The sequence below is a fragment of the Notamacropus eugenii genome, chromosome 5 (assembly GCF_028372415.1).
Source record: "Notamacropus eugenii isolate mMacEug1 chromosome 5, mMacEug1.pri_v2, whole genome shotgun sequence".
NCBI classification, from domain to species: Eukaryota; Metazoa; Chordata; class Mammalia; order Diprotodontia; family Macropodidae; genus Notamacropus; species Notamacropus eugenii.
The window spans coordinates 352441197-352455077 of record NC_092876.1 but is presented as its reverse complement, the minus strand read 5'-3'; the positions used below and the strand labels follow the sequence as shown (position 1 = coordinate 352455077).

The following is a 13881-nucleotide window of genomic DNA, read 5'->3' as shown; positions in this document are numbered from 1 at the left end:
CTGACCTTTGGTGCCTGTGGGCAGAGGGATCTGAGGCCCTGCTACTGCGACTGGAGATTCCGCCCCTGAGGTGTCCTCATCCCAGAGTCTCATTGTGCTTCGGCCACTGGGCCAAGGGTGGGCTCCACACTTGGCTCCACATCCAGCGCAACCGATGTTTCCGTGGGCCTTTCAGGTCACTGTGGGCTGGAAATCTCGTCCACTCTGTTGTTCTCCACTTCTGCTGCTCCAGAATTTGTTGAGAGTCCCTCTCTACAGGTATTTTATGGGTTGCGGGGAGGACCCTGCGTAAGTGTGTATTTCTAGTCTGCCATCTTGGCTCCACCTCCCCCCCCCCCCCCCCAATATTCTTTCTACTCTACAATGCCACTACACTGAGAAAGGGACAGTGCCTATTTTCCAACATGAACCTGTCTAGTCCAAACTGGGATTAGCTGTTCCCTTCAACCATGGAATGTATGTCATTAGATCTAATAACAATGCTATGTAATCCAAAGTATATTCCTATATACAATTTGAAACTTTTCTTTAACATTATAATTTGACCCAAAGGTTCATTTATAGTATCCTAGCTCTATTCATACCCAAAGCAATTAATTTGGGGGTATGAATTTTTCAGAAAACAACAAACACTTTGTTGAGGTCAAAAAAATCTATTCCCTTTATCCTTATTAACTTTGTCATTCTATTTTAAACATCTATTAAACTTATTGAGCATGACTTTTTTGTAATACATTCATCTTATTTATTGTTCATGATTTCCTTGTCCTCAAATGTTTACTGATTCCCCCACCCAGTGTCACATTGAGGATAGTATCTGACAAACTAGAAATCTACTGCCAGTTACATTATTTTTATTTACTTTAATATTTTTTTCTGTTTTTATCCCTCAAAATCCCATGGCTTCAGAAACTTTCTATTCAGAATGTAGAGTCAATAGTTTAATATGCTTATTAACCAGATATCCTGATTGCATATTTTTCAAGTCTCCTTTTATCTGCTTCTCATCAATAGCAATCTATTTTCAGCAGTTTCATACTTATTCTCATTGTTCGACATTACACATCTCCATCAGTCTAACTATTCAATTAAATTTAAGTCTGATAAAGATTTCAAATGATAGTTCATTAATCTATATCTTCGGGATATGTTACTTATTAATTAGTAAGACTATCATTTTCCATTGTCCATCTTGGAGTTTCTGTAATAAATTCTACTGCCAATCAGCTTTCATTAACTTATCAACCCTTCAATCTGCGATAACCAATAAATTGTATTATACATTTCTGACATCCAATTCTAGCTCACCTACTCTGGCTGCATAAATTGCTAAGGCCAATTGTGTCAAAATATTTTTTAGCTCCAACTAGGATTCTATAAAAATGCTAAAGCTGCAACTGATCTACACAAAAAGTTTACTATTCATTTATCTTGGAATGTCAATGTAATCTTGATTTTTTTAAAGAAAATGAGACTTAAAAAATGATTAAAAGCATATAATTCAGATAAATTCACTATTAAATAAATGAAAGCACTTGAGACTGCTAGTAAAAATAAACCTTGAGATGGTTAAAATATCCATTCTAAATAATGAGAACATTTAGATAATTGTCTATGGGAAACACAGATCAGACTTTCAGTGGTCACAAAATGCTTGACCTTCACAGGTAAGCTGAATGCAGCAACCATACCACTAAATTATAAAATAGAGGTAGGAGTGAGGAATCTGTCTGAAAAATAACATTTTCAAAAGCTCCACAAAATAAGTGATTCATTAGAGCAATAACTGGAAGATTCTCTTCTTCCTGATGGGTTGGGGGAAGCTCATGAAACAATAGACTGTGTAAACCAGAGAATAAAGCCTTCAAGTCTCACTTGTGCGTATGTAATGTTTTATTACCAATACTAACGCTCTTGCCATGTATTCAGCATGTCGTAGGAACGAGCTCCCCAAAGAACACAGGGTAGCTGATCTCAGATTCCTGATGAAATCGCATGATAGAATAGGAGCTTTCACACACAATCAACCTGACAGTCACTTACTCAGTACTCTGAGGGACCAATTTTTCCCTGTAGATATTAGTATAGCACGATTCATGAAGTGCTAAAAATTTGAGTAAGTGCAAACCTCTCATCTTTCCTCAGGTATCAGCAAAAAAGCATCAGTTAGATACTTGTGGAAGGCAGTGTTTCCCTGAACTGAAGACAGGAATTAGAGGTATTCCCCTGATCTGTTGCAGTTTATCTACCCCTCTGAAAAGAATAAAGCAGACTCCACCAGGGATTTTTCTAACTTGTTGCTTCAATTCAGTAAATATTTAAGTGCCTACTGTCTACAAGGCATATAGGAGGCAATGGGGAGGATTCAGAAAAGAGTAACAGATAGTTTCCGATCTGAAGAAATTTTCAATCTAATAGAAACCTCATATACGCAATATTTTTATAATATGCAACTTTAAGATCTTGAAGCTGAACTATTACTTCTGAAACACCATGTATAATAATACAAAATAGAATACAGTAAGTACATAAGGAATGGGGAAAAAAGTACAAAACAAACTATATAGACATGCAACCAAACACACATAACATCATATAGAACATCTGATTAAAAAATACATTTGCCTAATGGAAAATATGCTAACCATTGACAAGAATCATAGTTATTGATTCATGGAAATTAGAGTTAGAATCGATGAAACTTGGCTCAATCTAAATGCTCATTCATCAGAGTATAGACTGAGCCAATCTTCTTTGGTATAGTGGCCATATTATGAACAACTGGGGAAAGAGAAATATGGCGGTTATGATGAGACCAAGTGATCAGTAATAAAGAACTGAAGTCCTGTTATAAGAGAGACTGAATCTCTGAATAATTCACTAATGTCATTCTAAACCACCAGAGACTTGGATATCGTTAGTTATGTTTTTCCTCATGGTTTGCTACTCAGAATCATTAAATTATCTATAAATAATAACAATTGACATTTATATAATTATTTAAATTTTACAAAGAACTTTAGACACCTTAATTCTGACAACAATTTATGACAGTGGTACTGTAGGTATCATTATATCCATCTTACAGATGAGAAAAATGAGGACTAGTGAGCATAAATGACTTGGGCCATAATTATATAGCTAATAAGTGCTGAAAGCAGGATTTGAACCCAAATGCAGAGCTCTTTCAATTATCATACTGTTAATAAGTGATTAATGGATTTGGAGTCTAGAGGACCTGGATTCAAAACTTACTTCTTATACTTACTACACCTGTGTAACTTCAGAGTAGTAGCCTTTCTGGGCCTCAGTCTCTTCATCTGTAAAATAAGTACTGGACTAAATGAGCTTTAAAGCTCCTACCTGCTGTAAATCCATGACTTGATCATCATTTAAGGTAAACTGAGCACACAAAGAGTATTTCCTAAAGTCCATACTAATTCACAAATGTTTTTCTTCAAAAAAAAAAATGAGAGGACACTGTCTTCCCTTAATATTAGAGACAGGTTGTTTCAGAGATCAACTCTACAAAAGGCTAGTTAGTTCAGTCTGAGGTCAGGCCTCAATAACTGCCATCACCCCTTGCAACCTAACCAGTACAGATCAATTCCCCAGTTCTTTCTCTCCATTCAGTGATAAAAGCAAACTAGCACGCCACCACCAACATGCCATCCCCCACCCCCGCCCCCATGCTAATAATAGTAAAGGACTCATTTCCTAATGGGTCTGGCCCATAGGGAGACAGACAGACTCATACACAGAGTAGCTTGAGCACTCAGACAATACAGAGGCATAATTCCCAAGTACAGATTCCTATAAGAACATCTCAATGTTGGAATCACCCCAAATGATTCACCTATTCTGCTGTAACGAGCTGGGACAGACAGTCATCAATCAGACCACAGCACTGGACAAATTCCCAAGATTGGGAGATGTTGCCCCAGGCTAATTACTTTCACTGGAAGTTTCTGCCTGTGGGATGTTGTGAGATTGCCTTCAGTTTGCCCCACCCCTGCAACCTTGATTCCCAGGACCATTTAAGTTGTGCAAATTGATTCTGAAGACAGCATCCTATTGGTGAACCCAGTCTGATTAGATATTGCTGAAGAAGTCTACTTTTGGTGCCCCAGGGCATGTTCTCCTTGGCAGCAACAAGAAATGCTGCCACTGACAAAGCTTTAGCAAATGTTATATGTCTGTTCACTCTCTTCCCTCAAATGCACTTAATTACTCATTTTTAGCTTGTGAAAACATTGCCATGCTGTGACAAGACTTACCATTTCTTTATCTGGCTAGATCATGGAATGACAAATTTCTACGTATATGACAAGGACTGCATTTGCTATGAACTTTTTGGCTAGTCTCAATCAATTCATCCCAGGTATAAGCAAAATGAAATGGAGACTGAAGAGCCTCTGTGATCCACAAGAGTGGCAATAAGGACAAAGGGCCAACTGGCTAATCATAAAGTCCAGAATGTGATAAAAAGGAAAACTGAAGCCAGAGTTGGGGCAAGGGACTGAGATGGCTAGGGGAGGTGAAATGACTAGACAGTAAGGGAGAGAGAATGAAATAAATGGGGAAGGGGGCAAAGAGATGGAAGTATGGGAGACCGCAATCCAAGAGAAGAACTGTAGAATTGTACATGAGAGAGGCAGGGTAATTATGGATGATAGTGAGGTCAAAGGTTTAGGGCAGTGAGGTGGCACAGTGGAAAAAGTGCCTGGCCTGGAGTCAGGAAGACCTGAGTTCAAATCCAGCCTCAGATACTTCCAAGCTGTGGGACTCTGGGCAAGTCACTTAACCTTATTTGACTCAGTCTCCTCATCTGTAAAATGAGCTGGAGAAGGAAATGGCAAACTACTACAGTATGTCTGCCAAGAAAACCCCAAGTGGGGTCACAAAGAGTCAAACAACTGAAAAATGATTGAAAAAATAAGAAGTAATGAAGAGGGTAGCCAAAGATACACTGTGGATCTCAGTATCAAAGGAAAGGGTTGGATAACCATATCCTACTTATGATGTAAAAGAGATCCCCGATTAGGAGGGTCAAAGGGGAGCAGGTAAAAACTACATGACTTCTTAAATCTCTTCCAATGATTCCAAATATTTACTGAGTATCCAAAAGCAAGAGATAAACCCTGTCACTGAGGAGCATATATTATAGAGCAGGCCAGGACAGTAGAAAGAATGCTAGATTTGATGTCAGAGTACCTAGATTTGTGTACCTAAGTTCTGCTGCTTACCACATTCAACATGAACTCGGGGCAAATCATTTAACTTCTCTAGGCCTCAGTTTCTTCATCTGTAATATGAAAGAGTTGGAGTTGATGACTTCTGGCATTCCCTCCAAATTCAAATTGACTCTCCTATGTACCTAAATCCAATAATTACAAGAATGCCTTGATGTGAGGGGGGAGCTAACAGAAAACTAAAAGACAAGAATGAAGAGGAGGAAAAGGAGATATTTCAGCATGGACAGTCATGTCTATTTTCATACCATCAGGTAGAATTTTTTTTGAAATCTGCTGCTATAAATTTCCAATGTCCTCAGATGCATTTGTCTGCAAATTGCAGCAAAAGAGGCTGTTTATTTCAATAATGTGAGAAGAGCCAAAAAAGTATTCTCTGGTATAAGTAAAAAAGTAGAATGTGTTACAAGGAAATGAATGAGACATACATTTTTCACTGCTTACACTGCAGTTAAATGACTCACCAGCAGAGAAAACCCTAAAATGGTGGCTTTATCTCTGATGTTTATTGATACACTTCATTTCTGTGGTATAGAAAATCTGTCAGAGTGAGAAACAAACCCAGCAGATAAGTAAGTAAATACTTATGAATCTTCCCAAATAACAAACTTCCACACTCCTACCCACCAAATGTTACCTGAAATATGGACACAGAAATATTGCTTCCAGTGAACCAGGGCTCAGCTAAATGACATTTTGCTTTCAGGTGGCAGCTTCAACTGACTAACTGTTGTGCTAGAGCAGGTAGGAATCCTAGGGCAACATACCCTGAACTGTCTGTTAACATTTTGGAATTCTTTTCACAGCCAGATGCCAGACCAATTACTCATCATGAATCAATAAGGTTCTGTCTTTATAGTATTCCTGAAATCTCACAGCTGAGACCTATAAAAACAAATCAATCAATCAAGTAAAGAGCATTTAGTAAATGTTTACTATGTGCTAGGCTCTGGGAAAATAAAGACAATAAGTGAAATATTCCCTGTCATGGAAGAGCTTATAGTCTAAAGGGGTAGATAACATGAACAAGTAAAAGTCTATACATGATGTAAACAAAGTGAAGACAAAGGAGTCTGAGAAGGGAGGGGCAGTAGGCAGTTTAAGAAATCAGGAGTTCCATATAAAAGGTGTCCCTTGAGATGAGTCTTGAAAGCAGGGCTTCCAAGGGAGAGAAAGTGCATTCCAAGCATGGAAGATAACCAGAGCAAAGGCACTGTGAAGAGATTTAAATGTCAAACAGTGGAGTTTATATTTGATCCTAAAGGTAATAGGAAGCTGCTGGAGTTTATTAAGTAGAGACTGACATGATCAGACTTGAGCTGTAAGAAAATCACTTTGGAAGCTATGTGGAGGTCAGATTGGTGCAGGGGAGACACTTGAGGCAATAGTCCAGGCTAGAGGTGACAAGAGCCTCAACAAGGGTAGTGACAGCTATTAATAATTTAGGAAAAAATCTTCTGACCAGTCAAACTACTGACATTGGTGGTTACACATGGATGCCAGTTTCAGCACAGATTTTGAGTAGGGGTTAGGGGGAGGGAGGCAGAAGGATGAATAGAGAAATTTTCTTATCAAGTTGTGGAGCTTATAGGAAAGTGAGCCTTTGGTTCTTTAAATGTCTTCTTGTGGAGGGTACATACATATCCATTGGTTCCTTATTGAGGTTATTGAATTTATCTTCTTAAGTGTTAGTAACTGGGCATAGTTTAGGCTGTTTGGGGTTTGAGGCATTTATTTGTGTAGGTAAACAGACTTGTGGTGTTCCCTTTTCCATAAGATCTAGAAAGACAGCTGTGCACAGACCAAAAGCCAGATCTGGAGATGGCAACTTCTTGGTCCAAGAGATGACAGCAGACAGGGACAGGGCTAGTCTAACAAGAGCCAGGACCCTGAAGTCCTGGACTCAGTCTTAGAGAGGAAGCTGCTAAGGCACACTGCAGCTGTTTATGTTCTCATACACAAAGTACAAAGTGTGGCAGCAAGAAACTGCCTTCTCTGAGACTAACAGGGAAGATAGGGAATGATCAATTACTCCCAGGCAAGAGTGCTACATCATTGCACAGATATCCGCTCTCTCTACACTCAGCTTCCCACTTTTAGCATCAAAATCTGATCTCAAGGCTTTAATTTCTGTCATCTGCCAAGTTCTCTATGTCTATCTCTTGATCTCGACAAAAAGGGTTCCTCATGGTCCATTAGCTCCCTCACATAAGCCTAACACGATGGGGTGGCTTTGATCCACATTACCCCAAGATGACCAAATGACCAAATCATGCCAGACTGATCCAAAATATTCCAAGTCAATAAATTAATCCCTGATGGTAGAGACTAAAATCTCCTTAATGAGGTGCCCATGGGCATATCCCATATAGGGAAATAGAGAGGTTCTTTCAACTTCCCACTAATGAAACAAGAAATCTTTTTTGGCTGGCTTCTAAATACAATCCTTATTTTTAGGTCATAATTGTGATCTCTGCAGCTACCTAAAGCTCCTGTGTTTAGTCAGATTCCTAGATATTATACCAAGCATCTCATAGCCTCCTCTGAAGTTTAGAGAAGTTAACCAAGTTGGTCACATACCTAACATCAGAGTTAAGATGAGAACCTAGGTCTTCCTGACTCCATGTTGACTATTTGTGCTTTATCCCTTACATATCAAGTCTGTATATAATTGTTTGCAGGTTGTCTCCTCCATTAAACTGTGAGCTCCTTGAAAACCTCTTGTTTTTGCCTTTCTTGTATTCTGAGTACTTAGCACAGTGCCTGGCATATCATTGTGCCCTTAATAAATGCCTGTTGACTTGACTTAATCAAATGGAAATACCATAAATGAGTTTATATGTATACAAGCAAATACATATCAACTAATTGGGCAGTAATAAAGGTACTTAAAAGGAATTCAGAAGTTCTAGGGTCCTGGCTCTCTTAACCACTAAAGTCCCTTGTAGTTCTAAAATTCCATTTTTCACTTACATTTTTTGCCTTGCTAAATCAAAATTCACAAAAAAAAATTCTCCCAAGTTCACACAGGTAAAATTTCTTCCAATAAAAGAAATGTGAGCAATCAGTCTATTTTTCTATCTTCCCTAATTATAATTCTAGCAATGTTCCAAATACATGATAGCTCTGAAAAAAAGCTGCATAGTTCATGGAGCTGTCAAATTCAAACTTGTGGAATCTGTATTTTAAAAAATCCCAAACTCTAAATTATATCAAGATATGCACAACCAAGAAATAGACAGGATAAATAGCAAATAGCCAACATGGAGTCACAAATCACTGAACATAACTGAAACCAAACAAAATTTAAGAAACTACAAAAACATTTTCTGTTGTCTACATTTGAATGACAAAGCTTCAAGACTTTGGGAAAGAGAGGTGATCTTTCCTTCTAGTTTGTGATTTTTTTAAACCATTAGTATCATACTGGAAAACTTTTTTATTTTAATATTGCTACATAAATTAAAAACATTTATTCTATTCTATTATTTATGCTACTTTAAAATTTAATTTCATGTTTTAAGGTTAAACTATAAAAATACTCCATTTAATATTGCTCAATTTTTATTTCTGGAATATAATGAGAATTTGTAGAATCACAAAAGAAAAAGTGACTATACATGACATCAAAATGTATACATTGTAAATTAAATGAAATGACAAATGTGATCTTTAAATGAATTTAAAAAGCTTTACAAAATAATACATTTCCCCAAAATTTTGGTTTTATGTACTACCTTGAGTGAGGTGGAAGTAAGGAAAGAGGAAGAAAGAAGTTGAAAAGGAAAAGGAAAGGAGGGGGGAAGGGAAGGAAAAGGGGGCAAGGGGAATGGAAAAGGAGAGGGAAGACAAGGGGATAGGGGTGAAAATTAGAAAAGGAAAGAAAATGGGAGAGTGAAAAGGAATGGAAAGAGAAACTGAAAGGAAAAGAGAAAAGAAAAAGGGAAAGGAAAAGGGAAGGGAAAGGGGAAAGGAAGGGAAAAGAAGAAGGGACAGCAAAAGGAAGGGAAAGGAAAGGGGGAAAAAGTAAAGGCAAATGGATCAGAACTCAATTCAATCTGACAAGCATTTACTAAACATCCAATATCTGAGATCATGAGAGAGAAAGGATGGAGAAGGTCACCTGAGAAGGCAGAGAAGTTATCTTTAGTCCTGGGGAGACCAGAAAAAGTTTCCTGTAAAAGGTGAGATTTGATTTGAGCCTTAAAGAAAACCAGGGAAACCATTAAGATGGAAGTGAGGAGGGAGACAGCTCCAAGCTTGGGGATAGTTAATTAAAAGGCTAATAACTTGAGGAGGAAACTGAGCAGAGCACTGTACTGATAATGCATTTTTGCTGATTGTTAATGTAATGTTGCTTCTTGATGGGAAGATCTTTCCCATCCATTAACAGGCCCATGTGACCTGCTTAAGTCACATGGAAGCCTGAGTCACATGAGTCAAGTCTCATAGAACAGGAAGGGGTGGAGCAGGAAGAGGCGGGGCTAGAGCAGAGCTGAGAGGAAGTTGGTCAGAGAGCAGTCAGAGCTGGGAAAGATAGCAACTAGCATGAGTAGGAGAGCATGTTTGTGATTTGTGGGAAGGCGTGGGGCTATTGCTGCCCTCTGCATTGTTACTGTGTATAGATTTCTTTGTTGCTACGGTGGATTTGGCTTTCTGGTGTCTGAATAAAGCTTTGGTTGTAGCTTCCATGTGGACAGCCTGTTGCACTTCACAATTCAGAACTGTGCCAGGCATATTCATGGCCACCTTAGGAGCTGTGAATATAGCACTGGCGCCACAACAACCAACAATGAGGAGGATCAAGACATCCCACAGGAGGTGAGACATGCTCAGCCCTGAAGGAAGCCAGGGGTGATATGAGGTAAAAGCAGAAAGAATTCTAGACATGGGGAATAATTTATCAAAGGCACAAAGGCAGCAAATGAAATGCCAGCAAAGAGGCCAGTTCATCTAGAATGTAGAGTGCATGTAGAGGAATACTGTGTAATCACTGAAGCATTTTGAGCAAGGTAGTGACAATTCTCAATTAAAAGATTTGGTAATTATAGGGAAAATAAAATGGGAGGGACTAGAAGCTGGGAGTACAATTAAGTGGCTGTTTCAATAGGTCAGATGACGAGGACTGAGACTTTGGATTTGCATCATCTCTTGAAAATACATCCTCTTTTCTCTGCTCAAGCCTCCCAAATCTGATGGCCTTAAAAAAAAATCATCTCTGCAGCATCTGAAAATACTGACCACCTTTTCCTCCTGAAAACCTTCTCTTCCCTGTCATTAATATTTTGGTTTTCCTTGTAGTTGGCTAACTGCTCCTTCTCAGTATCCTTTCTTTGGCTCATCATCCATATCACACCCCAAAGCTGTAAGTGAATTCTAAGGCTCTGTTCTGGGCCCTCCTCCATTCTCTCTCTACACTCTCTCACTTGGTGCCCTCATCAGTCCACATGGGTTTAATTATCCTCTTTATTCAGATGGCTCCCAAATCTTGGTATCTGGCCCTCATCTCTCTGGAGCTCTATCTGAGTTATCTTCAACTATCTATCAGATGTTTTAAACTGAATGTCCCAAAGGCATTTCAAACTCAACACAATTAAAACTGAACTCATTATTTCTATTCCACCACCACCACCACCACCCCCCCCCCCAAAAAAATAAAATCCTGGCCTTTCTTCACTCTCTCCCTACTTCTTTCAGTCTTACCACCATCTTTTCAGTTACCCAGATTTCCAACCTTGGTGTTAATGTGACTCTACACTCTTCGCTTGCTTCCTTCTCCCTAGCCACATATATCCAATAAACTTCCAGATCTTGTACTTAAGCTGCTCTGTTTCATACTGAAATCTCTTCACAGTCTGGTCCTCTATTATCTTTCCAATTTTCTTACATATTACTCACCTTCTCAAATTCTGTGATCTATACATAATGACTGTACCACATAAACTGCACTACCCATCTCTTTGCCTTTTCACTGGCTTTTCTTCATGCTTAGAATGCACTCCCTCCATACCTTTGTCTTTTGGAAACCCTAGTTTCCTCCAAGACAGCTCAAGTCACCTTCTACATATGAAGCCTTGCCTGATCTTCCCAGCTATAAGCAATTACTCTCTACTCCCTTCCTCCAAATCTTATATTTCCCTTTTATATGTTTTGTCCATATTTGTGTCTATATTGTCTACAATATGAGCTTTACAATATGAGCTCCTCGGGTACAAGGACTATTTTATGTTTTATCTTTGTATTCCCAGAGAATTACATGGTTTCTGGTCTGTAGTAAACATTTAATAAGTGTTTGTTAATTGATTGATTGGTTAGGTTGATAGCTATGTAAGCAGAAAGAAGGGTATAATTTCAAGAGATATTGTGGAGGAAAAATCAATAAGACGATTTTATACAGGGAAAGAAGGAAGAATTAATGATGGCTGCCTCCATAGGAAAGTTTAGAGGTCAAAGTTAACATGTAAGATGATGACTTCCATTTTTGAATATGATAGCAAGATTTATGATTTTTTTTCAAGTGTTTGATATCTTCTCTTTTGGAAAATCTTTAGAATAAACATCTCAATGTGCTCAAAACTGTGTCACTCCCTCCGTTCAGTACAGACCTGTTCAGTAAATTCTGGGTCTTGTGTATCTTCTCCTCCTGACTTTGCTTACTGTAGTGTCATTTCTATTTCATGTCCCACATCTGAGACTATAACATTAAGCCTGGAATGATCAGATGATTGGTTCTCTTGTTCATCTTTCAGAACATTTGCCTTCCTCTCCTCTGGTTTACATTGTTTTATGAAGTGATTGTGTTCAAAATCTTCTACTATCCTCTTCCATAATATTTAAAAAATTAACTTATATTCTACATTGGTTTTGAACTTGGCTAATGAATCTCTCTTTTTTATAAGGAGATCAAGTATTTGCTGGATGAGAGTGTTTCTAGGGTCTTTTTGTCCTTTAATTGTAGCAGCTGATCCCCAGAAGTTAAATTGCCTTAATAAATTTTTGTTGTTGTTCAGCTGTTTCAATCATGTCTCACTTTTTGTGAACCCATTTTAGGGTTTTCTTGGCAAAGATACTGGAGTAGTTTTCCATTTCCATCTCCATCTATTTTATAGATGAGGAAACTGAGGCAAACAGGGTTAAGTGACTTGCCCAGGGTGACATGGCTAGTAAATGTGTAAGGCCACATTTGAACTCAGGAAGATAAGTCAGCACTCTATCCACTACACCACCTAGCTGCCCTCCTCAGAAAAAAAGTGACCACTCATGTTAGTCTGTCCTTTTACCTACTTCCCAATTTTTAGCACTGACAGACTATTTAAATAAGTGAGGTTGAATACCTCAATTCCATATCATATTCACTCATTTTTATTTTCTTCTAATTGGTATTGATTTGTATCTTAGCTCTAACAATTAGATGGTCTGAATGTACAAAGAAAGTTGATTTCAAATTGATTGAAATTCAGATTACCAGTCACTTTCTGTCTTTAAAATATTTTTCTCAAGATGTTATTCACTGTGGTACTCACTATGTCTAGTGCTTCATCATTCTCTTCTTGAAAGAAAGGTTTCATGACACATTGATGTGAAGTTTTTTTTTTTTTTACAATTTAATAATTTTTGGTTTTTCTTTTTTCTTACTCCCAAATCTGTTTTCCAAAATATTTTGGCTGTCTCCTGATAAACCCAACTTACAATGAATTCACAAGATATCAAAATATATGTTGATTTTATTTGGAAGGTCTTATCTAGTTCTTTATAGAATTTCTCTACCTCCTCCTATACAAGAGACATTGGCACATAAGCTGCAATTATCTCCCCAGTGGTCTTTTTGCAAATGCTTATTATAACCACTGAAATATGAAATGATATTTCTCACTGTCTTTGGACATACAACAAAACCAATTCTACCAATTTCTTTCTTTGCCAAAGAGAACCTATGAGCCATCCTTACATTTATCTGCAACTTTCTCTTGTTTTCTGGTTTCACAGACAGGAAGAATGTGCCTGGACCAGGTTATGATATTAAAAGGACCAACAGCTAAGCTAATTTTTATATAAGATTTTAAAACTGTGTGATTCTTACCTTGGTTTTTCAGGTCCTGTTCCACAGCTCTATCACTGTCACTGCAGAAAAGTAAGGTGAGCTAAGTGGTACAGTGGATAGAGTGCTGGGCCTAGAGTAAGGAAAGACTGAGTTCAAATCTGGCCTCAGATACTAGCTCTGTGACCCTGAGCACTTAAGTCATTTAACCCCATTTCCCTCATTTTCCTCAACTGTACAATGAGCTAGAGAAGGAAATGGCAAATCAATCCAGTATTTTTGCCAAAAAACCCAAATGGGATCAAGAAGAGTTAGACATGACTGAAACAACTGAACACTACCACCAATAACCAAAGGGGATCATACAGGCCTAAGAGCCATTTTTTATTTGTTTCATGAGTTGCCATGGACAAAGAATTAATTACCAAGTGGACAGCCTACTGGTGATGAGTCTGTCAAGATTTAGATGTTCTAGTCCATAAAAAGCTGGCATCATCTGCTGCTGGCACCACAATCAAAGCCTTTCTAGCATGGTAGAATATGCCAGGGCTTGAGCTTCACTGTCATACCCTTTGAGAGGTTACTTTGAAG

General features: G+C 38.2%; 1 protein-coding gene across 40 annotated transcripts in view; it reads right to left on the bottom strand.

The window, feature by feature from the left end:
* Positions 1–13881, bottom strand: part of ZBTB20 (zinc finger and BTB domain containing 20) — a 1002935-nt gene that overhangs the window by 813049 nt on the left and 176005 nt on the right. For 6 of the 40 annotated variants that reach the window (XM_072616769.1, XM_072616741.1, XM_072616736.1 and 3 more), the window contains one exon: positions 13333–13423. The exons of the other annotated variants lie outside the window; for them this stretch is intronic. The gene's annotated coding sequence lies outside the window, so the exon portion shown is untranslated. The remainder of the gene's footprint in view (positions 1–13332; positions 13424–13881) is intronic. 40 annotated transcript variants of the gene reach the window in all.